General features: G+C 41.4%; 1 protein-coding gene and 1 pseudogene across 1 annotated transcript in view; one reads left to right on the plus strand and one right to left on the minus strand.

Annotated features, from left to right (window-relative positions):
• Agbl4 (AGBL carboxypeptidase 4) overlaps positions 1-19,200 on the plus strand; it is a 1,414,634-nt gene that overhangs the window by 1,126,406 nt on the left and 269,028 nt on the right. The gene's annotated exons all lie outside the window — the stretch shown is intronic.
• Positions 14,401-17,974, minus strand: LOC107141415 (annotated as a pseudogene).

Consider the following 19,200-nt stretch of genomic DNA (forward strand, 5'->3'; position numbering starts at 1 on the left):
CTTAATTGATATTGGTCTGTTTAGGTTTTCTATATCCTCCTGACTCAATCTGGGCAGATCATATGACTTAAGAAATTTATCTATGCCTTCACTATCTTCTAATTTATTGGAGTATAAGAATTCAAAATAGTTTTTGATTATCTTCTGTATTTCTGAAGTAATGTTCATATTTTTAACATGAACCTCAAAACACTTGCAGCTTCTACCCACTACCCAAGGCCACTTATACATTTTTAGATATTTGTTACAGTATCATCCCACTTCTTCATACCAAAAATATCTGTACTTGTTAGGGTTCTTTAGAGAAACAGAACCAATATGAGGCATATATACCTTTATTACAATGAATTGGCTCACATGATTGTGGAGGCAGAAAAGTTTCAGGATATGAAGTTGACAAACTGGAGACCCAGAGATGAATCTGCAGTGGTGTAGCTCCAGTTTGAGTCTGAAAGACTTGAGAATCAGGACAGACAAGAATGTAAGCTCCAGTCTAGGGCAGGAGAAGACCCATGTTTCAGTTTAAGCAATCAAGCCAACAGAGAGAAAGTTCTCTCTTCATCTGTGTTTTTATCCTGTTTAAGCCCTCAGCAGATTAGATGGTGCTCACTGATGCTGGGGAGGGCACTCTGCTTTACTCAGTTAACTAATTCATAGCCTAATCTTATCCAAACACCGTCACAGACATACACCAAAATAATGTTAACAGATATCTGGGCACACATACCCTAGACAAGTTCACACATGAAGTTAACCCTCTCACTCTCTCTTTTTTTTATTTGCAATAATTTGACATTTGTGTGTGTGTGTGTGCCAGGCTCTGTGCTAGACACAGGAGAGTCAGGAATACCCAGCTGGACCTTAAGTGCTCACAATCTAATAGGTGAAACATGGTGGCAACAATATGAGGGGGAAGTGAGTGGTGCTATCAGAGCAGAACAAACACAGTGACCTGGGCAAGCTGTGTTCTTTCCTGAAAAGGAGTCTAGGTGGTGCAGTACCCACGCTGCATATCCACCAGCTTGCTGAAGTTCATGATTACCTGTGTGACTATGGTCTATGAGTGCCTTCTGAAAACAACAACCATCTTTTCATATAAGTGCATAAGAACTGATGCACCTCCAGGAAACAAAACCTGCCTCTCTTCCAGCCTCTGCCTAGCCACTTGCCATACAAAGAGCTCTGGGGAGTAAGGATGTTAGTACCAGACACTCCAGAACTCTTGTTCCTACTACTCCCCCTCTACTTTGTATATGAAGGTAATGCCTTCATCTCTCTGACACGTTTTTCTTCATTTATAAAATGTGGATAATAATAACTACCCTTAGGGTTGTTCTGAGGATCAACTGGGATAATGATTCAGTGTTCTATCCTAAGACATTGTCTGCTTAAGTAGATCTATAGCAAAGATGAAACTTTCTCACATCTCTTCACATGTCCTCACTCTGCAGCCTTAGGTTGCCAGGTCTGATTACTGTCAAACAAGGATTTCCTTGCAGAAATGAGGTAATCCTCACTCAGAAGGAATAAATTGCTTTTCACAACATGGCTTTATTCATTCAGTGAGTTTTTATTTTGTGCCTATTATGTCTGAGAGGATAGGTTTGAATGTAACTAAAAGCCTCACCCAACTCCTATCAAAATCTTGCTCAATCCTCAAATGCCTTTTCAATTCAATTCACCTATCCCATATTAAGCACTGCCAGATGCCAGGCAGAGTTAGGGCTATGATTCAGAAACAGAGGTTATGGGCTGGGATTGTGGCTCAGTGGTAGAGTGCTTGCCTAGCATGTGTGAGGCACTGGCTTTGATTCTCAGCACCACATATAAATATAAATAAATAAATTAAATAAAGGTCCATCAAAAACTAAAAATGTATTTTAAAAAAGAAAAAAACATTGCCCTTGCTTCAAGAAGTCAAAAAAAAAATCAGGTCCTACAAAAAACTAAATGTTGCATCAGAGGTACATAAAAAGTATAGGAGGGGGCCTCACAAAGTAAGGAAAGGCTTCAGAGGAAGTCATGGTTGAGCTTGGCTTTAGCAGATGTGTAGGATTAACTAACCTACATCTGGGTAGCACTTGGGATTTTTGCAAAATGTTTTGGTAACAAGAGGCTCTCTCAGATATAGTTCATCCCCCTTCTGGGCCCCTGTGGGCCCAGAAATAAAATTCATGCACGTACAAGCAGGATACTGTGTGGCATGTAGCAAGAGCTCCTGGAACACAGATGGGCAGATAGAGTAGAAGGGCCCAGCTCTGTACCAGCCCAGGAGGCCAGACAGCTGAAGTGATTTGCCTAAGGTTACGAAGAAAACTAGCTTATAAACTACACTTCTTTCTACAGTAACCTTCTAAGATGCTCAGAGAGTTCATTCCCTTATGTTATTAAGAACTCTCCTCCAGTGACTTCTCTTTAGAGGCTTGCTGAACTCCATGCAAGAAATTCAGCTCCTTTCATAATCCATTCCCTCACCCTACTATGCTTTATTTTACTTCAAAGCTCTTATCTGTACCTGACATTCTAAATCTATTTGGATCTGTTGGTTTTCCTCACAAGATTGTGAGTTGCATGAGAGCAAAGACTTTGTCGTGTTCAATGGTAGTGGGTCAGACAACACTTGGTACATAGGAAATCCTCAGCAAATATGTATTGGATGGGTGAGTACATGAATGATCGAATGCTGTGAAGAATAGCCCTGTTCATCTGTCTTGACATAATTGTCCAATTCATTTCTTAGGATGGATTCCCAAAAGCAAAATTTCTAGATACCCAAGATTACTCACTGATTAGCAATTGGTATACAGTAGATATTTAAGTAACATCTGCTGAACAAAATTGAATATCTTTTATTTGAATTTTACCACATTAACTGATTTATATTTAAATTCTACTTATATTTAATTGAGTATCTACATTATTTGTTAATTCATTTATTTAGCATTAACTACAGTATTTATACAAAATCAGGAGAAATGATCTTTTGACTTCAAGAATCTCTCAGTCTAATGAGAAAAACAGACAGGTTCACCAATAGTTAGGGAGTAAGCTAGGCAACTTTTCTCTCACATTTAGCCTGGCTACCTGATTCTTTTCTGTTCTCTCTGTTTATTACATGTGTACCCTTGGGCAGTTTGCAAGGCCCCTCTGAACTTGTGTTTCTCATCTACAAAATGGAGAGAGCTGCAATACCCACTGCATAGGGCAGTGGGAAAAAAAATAACATTCATGCTCATAGAAGCAGGATACTGCGTGCATGGCATGTTGCAAAAGCTCAACAAAAGTTAATTAACATTACTAGCTCCATTGTACAAAAATGGTTGAGGTTCAGAAAAGACTTAATTGTGGATGGAATTTGAACCCAGCTCTCCCATCTGCATACTCAGGCATTCTCAGCATTGGGATTCTGTCTACATTCCTGTAAATGCTACCTTCTCTTGGACTTTGGAATGTGGGTACCTAGCTTAGAATTGGGGCTTTAGGCCTCCAACTGCCCAACCAAACCCTGCCTCCCCCACTTTCCTTTTTTTCTTTTGCATTATGCTGACAAACCCCCAACTGCAAACCCACATGTTAATAGTTTTAGGGGAAAAATGTCTTTTGATAATTAAGCTGGTGGAATTTAGAAATCAACGGAACAGTACATTTTCCCAGCAGAGCCAAGAAATTAATTAGGAGCAATTTGCTGTCAGAAACAATTTCCATAATTTTAAGTTTAAAAAAAAGCAGAAAATCATTTTTGTGGGTGTTTATTTTTTTCTTCTGCTTTCCATTCTAAAGTGATTTAACTCCTGGAAAGACAAATCCTTCCAAATGCCTTATTTTCTGTTTCTCAGACTCTCCCTGAGGGATGTTCTAGCCTCTCTTTGACTGGTAATATTCAAGGGTAAAGAGAAATTAGATGAGACATAATCTTTTTGATCCCCTTCCTCACCCTAGAACTTGTAATTTCCAATGGAATAATTATGGAATGTGCATATCCCTGTCCCAAGAGTAAGAAAAAAAAGTGATGCTCTTGGAAAGGAGTATGAGAGGAGAGGGGAAAAAAGGTCATGGCACACTGAATGAGAGTACTACTGGGCCACCAAGTAGACAAGTCTGCTTCGTAGGAGGGTGTTAAAGCACTGTGCCTAATAGCATAAACTCAAAGTCTAGAGCCAGACTGACCAGGCTCACATCTCATCATTGCCCCCTAGCTTATTATCCATGTGGCCTTAGGCAGATTCTTTAATTTCTCTTGATTCAATTTTGCCATAAAGTAGTTATGATGGCTTGCCGAATTTATATGTCAACTTTAACACGATTCCTGCCCAGTCCATAGCAAGTATTCATGACTGTTTCTGAGGATGATGATGATAATGATAATGATGATTATGACTGGCAGGTCCAAATGCTCAAAAAGAGAGATGTGAAACTGTCCCCGGGCTCATCTGGCTCCAGACTCTAATCAACAAAACTAAACTAAAGAGCTCTTCTAACCATCAATTCCCCCTTTTTTGGAAGGCTTCATAGCAAAAAGCAGTAGTTGTAAGCGTTCTCTCTCTCTCTCTCTCTCGCTCTCATACACACACACACACACACACAGAGCCACTACTAAAAGTGAAAATACTAAAATTTTCAAATGGTTTACTTTTTTTATATTAGATAAAGCAGATTTAAGGTTACTCTTAAGATAATGTCATTCTTATTTTTCTACAATTCAAATGAGAGGAAAAGAAAGGAATGAAGTTATAATTAGAGCCAAGAAGTAGATTGTAACTTGCAGCTTAGAAATACTTACAGTACAACCTATTGTGAGCAACCATTACTATTACATAGTAAATACTTTGGGTTCATTATGAGTTATTGTTATGTACCTCTTTCATATTTTAATCTAAATTTGGGTATATTCGTCAGCATAAAACTAAGCAAGGAAAAAAAGGCTCCAAATGTTTAAGACAAAGAGGATTCAATGCAGGGACAGTTGATGCCAGTTGAGAAGTCAAATAAGGAATTGTGAACCAACTCAGAGGTTAGCAACCACAGGAAGATACTTCCACTCTAAGCTTGAGGGTCAAAGAAAGAACAGATGGTACTGGAACCTAAGAGCTGGTACTACCTGACAAAAGCTGGAACCATGGCAACCTGTGTGGCAATGGCAGGAGCTAGCATCATGGAGGAGGCTCAGCCCCTGATAGATACACCACCATGATAGTTGGGAGGTATGCTGGCTTCTGTCTTCTACTGTCTAATGTTTTGGCGTGAGATGCCATCCTCCCTTTGAATCCCACCTTCAACATTTACTAACAACACCATCTCCCTGCTAAGCCCCCACCTCTTTGCATTTTTGTGGCCCCATTGTAAATGTGGATACCTGTAACAACTAAGGGCTTAGCTCCCTTAGTCTATGAAAAATTTCCCAGCTGTTAAGTTTCTGTTCAGCTAAGGTACATTTTGTCTGCAATCACACCTAAAAGGGCTTCCCAACAAGAAAACATGCAGAACTATAAATCTGCATAGAGTGACTACTCAAATTACTTTTGCTTTGAGTGAAGTTGATAACTGTGTGGTGAAGTTATTAAGAGTGAGGAAATGAAGCCATACATCAAAGCACCAGCAAGATGAGAGTAGAGCAAGGGTGGTAAACAGTATTAAGGCACAAGACTAGAGCTTTCACCTCAGTGGGCTTCTAGGGCTTTCCTGTGGCATAAGCAGAGGATGCCGACTGTGTTTAAAGGCCCATGACCTCCAAAGCTGGGGATTATATGAGTCAATATCTACAAAGTGCTTGGCATGCCATTGGATGAACAATAAAAATTAATTCCCTCTTTACCCTCTTTCATTTTTTTCAACATGCATTTACTACGTACTTTAGTTGTATCAAGACCCATGCCAAACACTAGTGATACAAAGACAACACATCGGGAGAGAAGACATAGACACAATCAACTGAAATTTGAATACAATGGACTTTTTACTGAATAAAAGTACAATGCAGTAAAAATCTGTGGAGGCAATAAGATAATAGAGATTCATTTTGCCTTAAGAAATCAAGTCAAATTTCAGAGAAAATATGGCAGTTGACCAGGCTTTTCTAGGACGGCAAAACTCTGTTAGAAAAGGAGGAAATAACATTAAGGCAGTGAGAACAGCATGGGGGTTAAAGAATGTATTTGGGACTGGAAAATAGTGCAGTATGTCTATACTCTGGAGTTTGGGGATAAAAGAGAGCATGAAGTGATATAGGAGAAGAAGAAGGTCAGAAGGACATTGGAACCAACTCCTTGAGGGCCTCCTTTAGTCAGAAAGTCTCAGCATTTGCAGAGCCTTTTAGGTTCAGAAGATTGGGCTCCAACAGCAAGCTTGGCAGTAAGTCATGGCAACACTTAATTTAGAGGAACTTGACAAAGCTTGAGTTGTAAATTATTTTTCTCCTCTCTAGGCCTTTACTCAGTCTACTATCTAGAGAGATTTATTACACCAAATTTCTAGTCTCATCCTGCTTGATATCATCTTTATTGAGCCAGGAGGTTACTTTCTAGAAATTTCTGATCCAGTTCATCTGATTTCTAGATTCTGAAGTCTCACTGAATGACACTTATCTCTCCTACTATCAGCCTGCTTTTGGTTGATTTGTATACAGAACGTTGGAATGGTAGAGTAGGACTGGAATTCAGATATATGTTTTGTTAATATATGCCAATGATTTGGCCCAGAGCACCAGCTACAATACTTCATGGTACATGGCCTTGGCAATGCCAAATAATTCAGCAACTCCATCACATTCTTTTTTTTAAAAATTTTTTTATTGTTGGTACATTCTTTATCTTGTTCAATTCTTCTACCAACCCTAAGAGGACAAATAAATCATCATCAAACCTGTTTTATAGAGGAGAGACTGAGGCATATGGTAGTAGCCAAGGTTCCTACCTGGCCTGGAACTCTGATTCTCTGAAGCAACCAAGGTTTTGATTGTGGAGAGAAGGGTTGTTTAAGTAATAAATGGGAATTTTAATAAAGGAGTTGTTCCTTGAATTTGGGGGATTAAACCCAGTAAAACAATGTTTCATAAGAGAACATCTCAGTCAGATTGAATGTGGGCAGTGATTGGAAAAGGAAGAAGGACTCTGAGATCTAAAATGAAGGTCCTGAATAGGCAAAGGGACAAGCCACTGAGAGTAGAAGCAGGAAGGATGCCTCTCCATTTTTCCCCTTCTAAGTCTTCTAGCACAGGGACATTCATGCTTTAAGCCTCTTCAGTGTCAATTTCAGTGTCCACAGGAGGGACCTGTCCACAATGAGGGACCTGCACAGATTGCCCCCAAAAGATCATTCGGTCTTTATTTCTTACATGTACTGAACTTTTTCCTTAATTCTCATAGAGATGCTGCATTTTGCTGCATCTGTGCCTTTGCTCATGCAATTTCTTCTGCTGAAAATTCCCTTCCCCTCCAGTTCCTACTTATTCATTACTCATGCACTCATGTATTAAGTTAGTCAGTGAATAAAGTTCCTACTCTGTGTCAAGCACTACTCTAAACTTTGGGGTTGCAATAGGGAACATCATAAAACACCTCTGCCTTCATGAGAAAACATTAAAACATTAAACAAGCACACAAATATATAAGAAATATATAAGAAAACATTAAACAAGCACACAAATATATAAGAAACAAACTACAGTTAGGGTAAAGAAAAAAATAAGTAGTGCAATTGAGATACTGTATCCCAAGTTCCTAGGTAGGCTGCAGATCAGGGAGGACTTTTCTGAGGCAATACATTTAAATTGACCTTTGAAGTAAAACCCTAATTCTCCTCAGTCCAGTCCAGGGACTGAATCTTCTCAAAAGCTGATTGAAGAAGCTGGTTGGACTATTGGAAGTCACAGCCTCAGTGAGAAGGCGGGTTGCGCTAAAATGGGAATCCTTCCTTTCCTCCTGGCCTCCGCAGCAATTCCCAAAATAGGAAATGAACGGAATTGTGTTTGTGTTCAAAGCTGAAATTATTCTTGTTTCCCTCCTCCCTCCTTGCTCCTCCTGCCAACATGCTTCTCACTCCAACTCAGAATTCATGTTCAGAGTCCTAAGGGGCCTAACATGAGCATCTCCCAGGTGCCAAACATGTGCAGGGCATGTGATATACAGGTTCACATAAATCCCTACAGCAACGTGTTGAAGTCAGTCTCACAGTTCAGATTTCAACAAGGGAGAAACTGAGGTTCAGTGAGGTTAAGTGCTTGCCAGGTTTACACAGGTAGTAGATGACAGAGCTGAGAGATCAGGACAGCTAGTGTCACGCGCCGATCCTGGCAATGCTCCCTGGATCACATATCCTTCCATTCCCCTAGCAGCCCCTCAGCTTGGAGGATAGTAACCTGGTCTACCTCCAGGTCATCTCTTCTCCAGGCCTTTCTGGACATTTGCTTTTATCCCAAGGATGGCAAGTCCAGAGCCCTTTATCTTTCATTGGGTTCCTATTTTGATCCTGTGGGAAGCAAATCTGGGCACGTTATTCCTCCAGGTATCCTCCTCCCCCAACACCCTGAGTGTAAAGCTAACACCTCCTGATGGCTAATAGAGCCCGGTTTACCCCTCCAGCCTTGTGTTTTAACATTTACCCAACCACCATCTGCTCCCCTCGCCCCAGTGCTCTGCACTCAACTGGTAAATATCCTCCATTCTCTCTCATCTTTACTCTTCCCAACATATCTATTTCTGTGCCTAGAATAGTCTTTAGTTAACTGACCCCTATTTAGGGGAAACTAAGTCTTCGTGAAAGAAGTCTGCTCTGACCACATGGACTGTGGCAGCTTCTCTTCCTCCATGCTCACTCAGCTCCCATATTTCCTGGACCCCAAGCTCTTGGCATGGATTGTGATTGTCATCTTATACCTGACTCCCCCATTGTGAGCTCCATAAAAGCAAAGTATGGGTGTGGCTTTCCTTTCATTGTATCCTCAGTACATAGCATATATTAGGTGTGAAAACTTAATAATCCTTAAAATACTTTAGTGAAAATAAGACGGCAGAAAGAAGGAAGGAAGGGAGGGGAGGATAAGAACTCAAAGAAACATATGGCTCTTGCCTCACTCTTGCTACACATCTTGGGAGAAGGTAACTAACTACACTGATGACTGTCTCGGTCTCTCTGTTTTTCTTTTTCTCTTTCTCTTATACTCATACCACAATCATAGCCATTCTGTTCCACCATCCTCTTTCTCTCATATATTTCTAGTAACAATTCTGATGAGCAGATATACCCATTCTACGGGTGCTAAAACTAAGACCTAGCAATGGTGTCTTGATTCAGAGATGAAATAAAAATAAAAATAAAATCAAAATTATTAATGACTTGTTCACTCATTCAGTTATTCATTCATGCATTTTACATGCTTCAATGCCTGTTATATTCAGTGGTTTGTGTTGATCACTGAGAAATAGAAGTATCAGATTTCATTCTTGACCTGGAAAAAATCCAAAGGGAGTCAAAGAGAAGGGAAGAAACACAAGATGATGGTCATGTTCAGGTTGAAAAGTGTACAGGTGTTTTGTAAGCACCAGGGAGAGAGCAGGAAGCTCTGCCTAGACCAGAAGACATTGGAACTGGGTTTTGAAGGAAAAGTAGGAACTTGTTAGACAGACAAGAAAACAGAGGTGCAATCAAAGCAGAGGACTTGGGAGAGGAGGAGAGAATCCTGGAAGGTAATAGGGGACCTGCACCTTGGAACCACCAGAGTCCTCAGACTGCCCCTGCTCACCCTTGCCCTGGGGCTGGAGTCTATTCAACCTTGGCATGTTGTTCATCTCCAGGTAGGGTTGGCTAACCTAGCAGGGGTTGTTGGTTAATTATTTGGCACCATGTTCCAGCCCACTGAGCAGCATTAGGCATAACACAGGAAACCAGAGGTGATAGATGGTGATGGGAAAACAAAATTGCTTCTTAGGGCTTGGTTCCTGACTGTGCCTACTGAAAAATACACTAATAAAAAGAAGAAAATCTTTGTTTTATTAATGAATAACCATGCAATGAATAGTTAGATATATTCGGAAACCAAGCCTTTGCCCCTCGAGAATCTGGGAAGGTCCAATGTCAGAAGAGCTGGAACAGGCAATAAGGGAAGTCTTTTCCTCTCAGATGTTCCTGGTGTGCTTTGGTGTGGTGAATAGGCCCTGAGCTGGGGCCACCACACCTAAATTTGTATCCCAGCTATGTCATATTATGTCAGCTCTGGTTCCAATGAGGCAATATGGGAAAAGGAGAATATGATTACAGGCTGTATTCTGAGAAGTCTAGGTATAAGAACAAGGAAGGGATGTTAGTCAGCCTTCTCTAGAGAAAAGAACCAGTAGGGTGTGTGTGTGTGTGTGTGTGTGCGCGCGCGTGCATGTATAAAAACATATTTTTGATAAAGAACTGGCTTTAGCAATTATGGAGACTGACAAGTCCAAGTTCTGCAGTTGGTAAGCTGAGGTTCCAGGAGTGCTGAGGCTAGAGTTCTTATCTGAGTCCCAAGACCAGAGAATCAGAAGAGCCAGTGTTGTGGTTCCAGCCTGAAGATTACAAGCTTAAGATCAGAAAAACCCAATGTTTCAGTTTGAGTGTGAAAACAGGAAAAAAAAATATCAATGCCCCAGTTCAAAGATAGTCAGACAAGAGGAATTCTCCTATTCAGAAAATAATTTCCTCTTATTCAGCAGTTTGTTCTATTCAGATCTTCTTCAACTGATTGGATAAGGCTCACTCACATTATGGACGACAATCTGCTTTATTCAGTAAATCAATTTACATGTTAGATTCAACCAAAAACATCCTCACAGAAACACTAAGAATAATGTTCTACTGAATGTTGGGAGACCCTGTAGTCCAGTCAAGTTGATACATAAAATCATCACAAGAGGTTGTGGTCCCTCTGCACTTCATAGCAGTTTTGGTTTTCTGGAGAACTTAGGTTTCAGTTCAGGTCCCCAGAATTTAATTTGGAGTGTTTTCTAAGGAAGCTCCTGGGGCCCAGAAGTTACTCAGAACTATAGCCCACTGGAGTCAGAAGAATTGAGGATGGAAGAGAAAATCCACCTAGCTTCTTATATTTGTTTTTCATAATTGCACATACTTCAGAGGGTTATTAGGGAGACTGAAAAGGGCCATCAGCACAAAAACATATAGCTCGTGCCTGGGTGGCAGAATGGTTGTGTCTTCGTGAGGGAGAACTGCAATTATAGAGTGGAGTTAATAGGAGACCTATTTGGTCCTAGTAGAAGAACCTCTTGACTCAAGAACACAGTTCCCAGCAGCTTTCTTAGGGGTGTCACTGGATGTATGTGAGTGTAAGTGAAGCAACCGGCAGATGAGAATACTTGAAAGAGAACATAAAGACCATTGCAGGTGCGCTAATGCCCATTAAAAATGTGGAAGGAGCTCAAAGTACCTTGAGGTTCTAGAAATCACTGCACTCTCTCTTTGGGAACTTGGAGGAGGAGGAGGCACTGGACTAAAGAATGCTTAGGCACTTTTGTTGAGTCTGGCATTCCATGCTTCACAGTATGGCTCTTTCACCAGAATGACTGCATTAGTCCTGAAATTGGTTTCTTTACCTTCAGTCTCTACCAATGAATCTATCCCCCAAGTCCATCCCTGAGTCCATAACTCAGCACATAGCTCTAACCACCTCCTACCTCTACTTAACATGCTCAATGGCTCCTTTATTGTCCTTAGGGGGGAAAAAAACAACTTCTTCAGCCTTTCTCAGACAGAGAAGGGCTGCTGTAGACTGGCATTCAAAGCCCTTCAGCATGTGATCTAAGGACTCCTTCTCTCACTCATCTCCAGACATCCAGCATTTTACCTACAATGAGTACTGGTTATTCCCCAAACGTGGCAGGTTCTTTCACACTTAATTATCTTGTCCTCCTGTTTCCTTTTTCCATAATGCTTTCTGTTTCTCTGCTTTCTTATCTTTGGAAATCTAATTTGAATGTTACCACCTCCAGGAAGCCCTCACTGACAGCCCAGATTGGTCTAGGAGCTGGCCCTCCTGCTCCCTTAACACTCTATACTGACCTCTTCCCCACAACAGGGGAGCTGCCCTTCCCCAATATTTGATGAAACCTTGAAGACAAAGACAAGCACTCTGTAGTGAGCCCTCCATAGGACAAATCCTTAACACTTGTCTCCTGACCAAATGAAAATATATTTTCATAATGTAAGCCCCCTTCCTCACTCCAGGATTGACTGGAGTGACTTAGTAGTTTCAGTACAACCAAATATTTCCCCTGCTTATGTTTTAAAATGTTTCTTTAATTATAAAATTTATACATATTTATTCAAGAGAAATATAGGAAGGGATGGGGGTATAGCAAAGTGGTAGAACTTGCCTAGCATACACAAAACCCTGGGGTTCAATCCCCAGCATCATAAAGAAGAAAGAAAGAGAAAGGGAGGGAGGGAGGGAGAAAAAGGAAGGAAGAAAGAAAACAGACAGAAAAATACAGGAAAAATACTACCTTAAAGACTACCACCATTACCAAACCAATCAAACTAATATATTTCCTTGTGAGCTTCTTTGATGCATATTTTAAAGGTGTTGAATACCTATCTAATCATGTTTTTATTATTTTTCTCTTAATGGTACAATATAAGAATTTTCCATATTAATGTCATTTTATAGCCATTATTTAATGACTGGATAATATTTCATTGAGCAAAAAAGTAAATGGTAACTTATTCACTCCTTCTTTGTTGAACATTTAAGTGAATATTACTTCATCATAATAAAAAGTTCTATGACAGGAATCTTTGTGCATAAAAACACTTATCTGTGTTTAGGATTTGTTTCTTGGGATCAGTGCCTGTGGTTGTTTTTATCTTGTGAAAATCAGGGCACTGATCTAGCATCTGCCTGTGTATTCTCCCCCAAATCTTCCAGACCAAAAAATCAAAAATACATCAGCGCCCTGAGAGTCACTTAGCCCAGTGTTCCATGTATGGCTCCTAATTAAGACAATGTGCCCCTTTTCAAATGTGGCCATAAATATTTGGCTTCGGAGAAGTAGATGCCAAGGAGATAATATTGATTGCAAATTACAGCCTCTGTAATTAACCAATTTGCACAGCTGGAAGATGGAGCTGGTGAAATCATTACTTCTGAAAGAGGATGGTGGCCTTTCCAAATTTGTCACTCAAATATGAATTTGACATAATCCTGGAAATGTTCCTAGTCTGGCTACAGACCCTCAGGTGTTTAATAAGTCAACAAGGTTCTGAATAGACAGGGATATCTTAGTCTTTTGCCTGCTGACCATATAGCCTCTACTCACGGAATCTGCATCTCTCACGTACCTTTGCAAATACATATAAGCACATATTAGGAGGGGGCATGGATTGAGGTTGGCCCTGCATCCTGTGCTCTTTCTTCCTTTTGTGGTCCAATCAGCATCAGGCTGGACTTACAGCCTTCTAGCTACTGTGGGATTTAGCTCTGGATAGGTAGGCATAGCCTAGCCATCACCCTATATGGCTAGGCTGGGATTCTTGCAACCAAAGCTATTGGGAGAACCCAAGATCACCAGCATGGGATGGGAGCAACTTGATCCAGACACATGCATACATGGAATAGGGGTTCAAAGAGCCATGGGATTAATACTAATATACCCTTTCACTTAGGCAGCATGTCTCAATTTACACATGGAATGATAGAAAATTATTTTCTTGAATCTTCTCCAGAATCATACCTATTTGAGACAAAAAGAAACCAAAGTTTAGAGTAGTTGAATTACTTTCCAAGTTCATTCTGATAGCCTAGATGGCAAAGTAAGGTAATAAACTGGGTCTTTTGACTCCATGGAGTGACTGGAGTATGTTAAGTTCTTTGCATCCACAATCTCATTTAATTATAGAGGCCAGTCAAGTCAAATTAGTTCCCTTTTAAGTGGACAGGGGATTCATTAACTTAACTGAATACTACCCTGGTCATTAGGGATCCCTAGGGGCAGGAATTAGTAGCATTCAACAATGTCTCCTTGGGAGAGGGCCACTAGTCTCTAGCTGTCATAAAAACTTAGACAAACACTCTCTAATCTCATTTCTTCCCCATTTCCACAACTTCTATTCAAGTATCATGCACCTCCTAGAATAGTCCAGGTTCTCATTTCCAGGATTTTTCACGTTAGTCCCTCAGCCTTGAATGACTTCCGTAACATTTGTTGGTCTGCTTAATGCCTATGTATCCTGACCCCCTGTGAGGTCATCCCCTGGTCCCTCCTTCCCCAAACATATGCACATCTGTGCTCTCACAGTGGTTTGCACAAACCTCCATAATAGCATGCATCATATTATACACACACACACATCATCATCATCATCATCATCATCATCATCATCTGAAATCCTTTATTGGAAGAACATTGCTATTTACCAAACAGAAGACTTAGACCCCCTTGACTGGGGACCCCTCTGCCCAGTGGAGGGCAGGTCTGGTGACCTCTGCCACTCCCTAGACCCCTGGGCCTTTGGCATAATGTTTACAGTTTTGGGGATGCTGCAGGCAGGGAAGCCCTTGACTCAAAGCAGAGACTCGGATTAGCACTGGGGAACAGGGCAATGAAAGAGGAAGGTGAGGCAGACCCCTGGGATCCTGGGGACCAGCAAAAGTAGAGGAAGCCAGTGGCTGGAGACATAGTATCTATTTTTTTGTGTGTAAAGGGGAACATACAGGCCTGCAGGCAGGTGGTGGGGAAGGGGTAACATTGCCTGGGGTGGGTCACGCACTGACATCTTTCTTATCACCCGGCTTGGGAACTTCCAGCAATTGGTCCCCAGGCCTGGCTCTTCCCCATCCTTGGCCTCACTGGATTTGTAGTTAGGGACCCAGAGGCCAGAGTCCATGCAACACTGCATGTGGTACTTCTCATCAGTAGGGACCATCTTGCTGATGGAATCTTGGAGCATCTGCACATCCTTCATTTCAAATCTCTTTTGAAGTTCCTCAGGGAAGGACTCATAGACCTCTATGAGGTCCAGGCCACCAGGCTTGTACTCTTCTGCCTCATCCTTCATGGTCTTCTCAATGAGCAGCTTGGTACCACCCCACAGGCGCTCCTTGAAACCCTTCAGCTCTTCATTAAAGCCCTCCATATACTAGCGGTCAGCCATCTTAATCTTAGTGAATGACTGTCTGAAGCAGGCATGGGGGTCCACCTTCAGACTCTTGGCTAGCTCCAGGATAAACTGCAGGACAATGTTCTGGTGAGCCACCTACTCCATCAGTGTACACTTTTCCTCCATCTCTAGGTCAGTGCACCAGATAACCAAGTAGTGGCTGTCTGCTCACAAACCAAGTGGACATTGTCTGATGGGTATTGCTAGCTGTCTTCCCAGCGGCAGAGCATGCCAAAGTACTTGATCTGTTTCTCGTACTTCGCCACAAAGGTTTTGTGTTTCTGCTTCCTCACTTCTTTCAAATCGTCCTCTGCCTTCTCAGGCTTGGTCTTGACCATGCTCTTGCTGAAGCCATCTTTGCTGAGCATGTCCACATTCCAGGGCATGCTCTTTTCCTTCTTGCACCTCTCCTACAGCCTCTGCTCCCAGCTCTGCTCCTCCTTGAGCAGTTGCTGTGACTTAATCTGCAGTCACTCCAACTCCACCTGGTCACATTCAGCCACCTCCAGCTCCTTCAGGTTCCATTGGCACTTGGCCACCCTGTGCCTGCAATCGTGGCAACCCCTGTCCAGCTCCTCCTTCTCCTTCTGGAACTGCTCCATGTGTTCCACCTGGGCTTGGTGCCACCAGCAGAAGAGGCTGGCCAAGTCAATGTTGGGGTGCTTCTCATCCTCATTGTCAGACATTTCGATGTGGTCCCATACACTGTAGTCCACTATCTTGTCTAGCCGGCCCAGCCTGTTCTAGCTCTGGTAGCAGAGGCCACAGCAGTGCTGGAGATTTGGGCTACAGAGCCCCACCCCTTCTGCTTCCATCCCCTTATTGTATTATAATATCTTTTTTCTTCACTATATTGTGTGCACTGTATGGGCAGAATTAATCTAAGATTAATTGGCACCCAAATATTTGTTCAGGCAAGAATGCTTGCATGAAGAAGCCTCTTTCAAGACTCTTGCAAAAGTTTCCAGGTGCTGAGCTTGAAAGCTATTAATTGAAGAGACCAGGTCTCATAATCCACTAGGGAAATGGACTAATCCACTAGAGTTATGGACCAGCAAGGGGGGAGGGAGTTTTCTTCCTTTCTTTAGATGCATGATCACTTTCTTGCCTGAGTGACCATCTGGTTAAAAATTACTTCTGCCTCTAATTATACCTCATACAACAGACATTTAATCCTAATCTCATTCCCACAAATGCCCTTCATAGGCATCTCTGTGAGCTTCTTTTTAGGTTGTCTTTACAGAGGAAAATCTGGCTGTTCAGCCACAAAGGATCGTCTTGGATCTGATCAAGACACTTCAGATCTTGCCTGTCCATCCAAAGAGTGTCAGTGCAACTATTTCAAAGTTGCCTCCTTCTCCCAATTTACACACAACCTTCTCATCACTCAACCACTACTAACCTAACAAAAGCATTTATCTGTAACCCAGGGGGCAAATTCCACAAATCAACAGAACTGGCCACATTTCTGTCTTCTCTCCCTCTCCCTCTCTTCCTCTCCCCATACACACACACACACACACACACACACACACACACAAACACTGCAGCTCCTCAATGAGTGGATAAAATCTTTCCATGTTTTATTTAGTTTGAGCAGCTGATGCCAGAACAAAGGTAATGAAATATATTAATTACATTAAAGATGTTTTAGAAAACCAGGATTTGCTTTCAGAAAGAAAGCATATCTGACTCTGAGCCGAGTTGATAGCAACAGGCAGATGATTAACAGCAAATAACATTAGCGTTGTAATTAGAACTTCCTTGAACTCTTAACCCATCTGTGTCTCTGATTTCTATATCCATACAGTGAAGAACAAGATAATCTTTTTTTCTTTTTATTTCTTGATCTAGCTGAATGTTCAGAATATATTCTTTCTCAAATAAATATTACTAATCGCTGTCATTTCCTGGCCAATGACTGTGTGCCAGATGCTCTATAGGTTCTAAGGATATAAGAATTGATATATCATGGACTCAACCCTTGAGTAAGTAAATAAAATTTACTTCTCTCAAAGGTCCTATCTGGAAGGAATTATTGTCCCTTTTTTATAGATGAGGAAACTGAGAGTGAAGTGACTTGTTGAAATCCACTCAGCTGGTAATCTAAGCACAGATTCAAAATTAGTTCCATCTGACTCCTGTCAGTGTTCTCCATAGTGTGCCACAGTGCTCTACAAATGACCATTATTGTCATTATCTTGATAATTTACCCACGCTGGTTGACTCTCCATTATTCCAACTCACAGTTCTGTTCAATGGCAGAAGAAAGAAGGAAAGAGAAAAATGAGATTGAATAAGAGGTCAAGTACTCTGCCTGGCTGTTCCAAAAATTATCATTATCATTAAAATAGCACCTGGAGTCCCAACCAAAATAGCTGACAGGCAGAGCCAGTGATGGGGAAATCAAGCCGTTATTCAATGTACATGTTAGCAAGCAAATGGTGCCAGGAGGTCTGGACTCAAAAAATACCTAAATTTAACCTCATCCCAGCCAATTCTCCCTGGAAGCTCCCTGAGGCAAATATGTTCACAAAAGAGGAGAAGTAAGTTATCATTATTAGCTAGGACTTTGGCTCCAAATCCCAGTGTGGAATGCCATAGACCTGAACTGAACTAAAACCAGAGTTCTTTTATCCCAAGCTAGTGAAGCTCAAATGGTCTAGAAACAATACAGTTCCTAAGCCTTCTGTTTCCCCAGTTCCCTAGCCTGAGCCTTGACTTCAAGATCAAACTGCCCAAAATGTCCCCATCAAAGCCAGAGGAAAAATATCAAAAGAGTCCACACAAGGAAGGTTAGTAACTCTAGTGCTGGGATCTACCTCACTTGCTTCTGCTCCATGACCAGTTTGTGATCCCTTCCCACAGAGGCTTCAAAAGCAGTAAACACACAAAGCCTGATCCATGAGAAGCAAAGTAAAACCTTATTCATAGGTGGAACTTTGAGCCCAAACCCTAGTGTAGAGAGCTCTGGAGCCAGGTTGTGGATCTGGTGAAGATAACATATGGAGCTACTATCATTGAGCCTAGGCTTCCTTCAGATGAGGCCAGCCTCCTCCTTGGCGCCTATAATCTTTTCCCTCTTCTCTTAAACCTCAGTCAAGAGTCCAGAACTCCCTGATGCATACACTTGTTAGTCTGTACCTCTAGAACAACCAGCTTGATTTTCTCTTTCCTGAGTTCTGCTCATACTTTGTTTTCAAGCCAGTTCATCTCCCAAGCTTGCCTGTGTCTTTCTAAAACAATCTGACACTATCTCTTCTTTACATATCTATTTCTTTTTCTCCTTCAGCAGACATTATCTTCTTTTAGAAACCTTCCCTGATCCATTCTTTCTTCTTCATACCTCACTCTGCCTCCAGTCTAGGTTAGGAGATTCTTCTGTACTTCCTTAGCACCCTTGGTATCAATCTCTTACAGCATTTGTATTTGCTTGAATGAATGTTTCTGCCCAAGAATCTTTAAAGGCCAGAAATGTGTCTAATTCATCTCTATTTCCCCAGTGTTTATCCAAGGATCTGGCAGAACAGGAAGATTTGATGAATTAATAAATTAAGAAATTATTGAATTTGTTCACTCCAGTACAGTATAACCCAGGAAGGAGAAAAAAATAAGAACATCTGATCCAGAGTTTCTATTATAAATTAAGATCAAGGTCCTAATGTGCTGCCTATTTCGGATCTTCCTGACCCATAACCACTGAAATTTCTATTCATTCAAAAACCATACTTACCCTCTTTCTCCTAGTCTAGCACATATTTCTACTGTTTTAAGACCTGTTTTCTGACTCCAGTTTTGTAGCTGTCACCGGACAAATTCTGCTCTGACTCATCCCCTGGAAACATCTGTCCTTTTTGATGCCCCCAAAGGCAATTCACCACCTATCACAGGGTCCACACAAAAAGGTTCACACTTATTATCTGTGTTGACCTAAATGGTTGTCTCCTTTCATTTTCTTTGACCATGCTGCCCTGGCTTCCAAATAGACCTTTCTGAGTTTGCCTTTCTGCCTGGGCTTCCAAGTTATCTCCAACAGTTACCCAATCCCTCTGTAAGATGTTGCCAAAG

The sequence above is a fragment of the Marmota marmota genome, unplaced genomic scaffold (assembly GCF_001458135.2).
Source record: "Marmota marmota marmota unplaced genomic scaffold, marMar, whole genome shotgun sequence".
NCBI lineage: Eukaryota > Metazoa > Chordata > Mammalia > Rodentia > Sciuridae > Marmota > Marmota marmota.